Source organism: Mus pahari, chromosome 8, assembly GCF_900095145.1.
Source record: "Mus pahari chromosome 8, PAHARI_EIJ_v1.1, whole genome shotgun sequence".
NCBI classification, from domain to species: Eukaryota; Metazoa; Chordata; class Mammalia; order Rodentia; family Muridae; genus Mus; species Mus pahari.
The window spans coordinates 55616933-55618193 of record NC_034597.1 but is presented as its reverse complement, the minus strand read 5'-3'; the positions used below and the strand labels follow the sequence as shown (position 1 = coordinate 55618193).

Sequence of the window (1261 nt, the reverse complement as noted above, 5' to 3'; positions counted from 1 at the left end):
AAAAAAAAAAAAAAACTATAAACATTAAAAAAAAAAAAAAAGGCAAGGAAGGCCCCTCAATGCTAACAAATTACTTGAAGCTGGGTCCTTTACAAAGAAAAAAGGTTTGTCTAGTTTACTGCTTTAGATGCTGAAAGACTAAGCTTGCACGGTGCCCTCATTTCAGCCTCCTTGGCTGTGTTGTTTGATATCAGCATGAGCAGGACACTTAGAGGGTGAGGTGGGAACCAGAATGCCACCTAGACTTTCCAGCTTGCTCCATCAACAATCGATCCCGTCACCGGATGAAGTCCCAGTGAACTACTCACCTGCTGCAAGGACCCAGCTCTCCCTCCCTCCCTCCCTCCTCCCCCTCCTCCCCTTCCTCATTCCTCCTTCCTCCTTTCCTTTCTAAAGAGTTTTGGGTTTGGGTTTCTTTCTAAAGATTTACTTATTTCAGTTTTACGTGCTTTTTTTTTTTTTTCCCCTGACCACTTGCATGTAGTACCGGCAATGGCCAGAAGAAGGCACCAGATCATCTATGGCTGGAGTTACAGACAGTTGTATGCCACTGTATGGATGCTGGGAACTGAATCCAGGTCCTCTAGAAGAGCAGTCAGTGCTCTTGACTTCTGAGCCTTTTCTCCAGCCCAAGAAGACTCTTAAAGGTCCCACTGTCACATAGCCACAGTGGAGGCCAGACTTCCAACACAGGATCTGCAGAAGGATAAACTGTATTCAAGCACAGCTGGTTTTGCCCGCCTGTAATCCCAGCACTCAGGAAGCAAAGTCAAGAAGCCTGAGAATTTGAGATTACCCTGGGCTATGTAGTGAGATTCTGTTTCAAAACAAAACAAAACAACACAACAACCAAACCCAAAATAGGGAGCTGGGGATATAGCTCAGTAGGTAGAAGACTTTCCTAGCACGCTTGAAGCCTGTTTGTTTGTTTTTGTTTTTTTTTTTTTAGGTTTTTCGAGACAGGGTTTCTCTGGGTAGCCCTGGCTGTCCTGGAACTCACTCTGTAGACCACCACGCCCGGCTGAAGCCTGGTTTATGTCTGTAGTGTCATATAAACTGGGCATGGTGCTGATAAGTCAGCACTTCCTGTGAAGGTAGAAGGATTAGAAGTTCAAAGTTAGCCAGGCCTGGTGGCGCAGGCCTTTAATCCCAGCACTCGGGAGGCAAAGGCAGGCGGATTTCTGAGTTCGAGGCCAGCCTGGTCTACCAAGTGAGTTCCAGGACAGCCAGGACTACACAGAGAAACCCAGTCTCGAAAAAC

At 46.6% G+C, this 1261-nt stretch overlaps 1 long non-coding RNA gene across 2 annotated transcripts in view; it reads left to right on the top strand.

The window, feature by feature from the left end:
- Positions 1–1261, top strand: part of LOC115064566 — a 10183-nt gene that overhangs the window by 3631 nt on the left and 5291 nt on the right. The window lies entirely within an intron of this gene.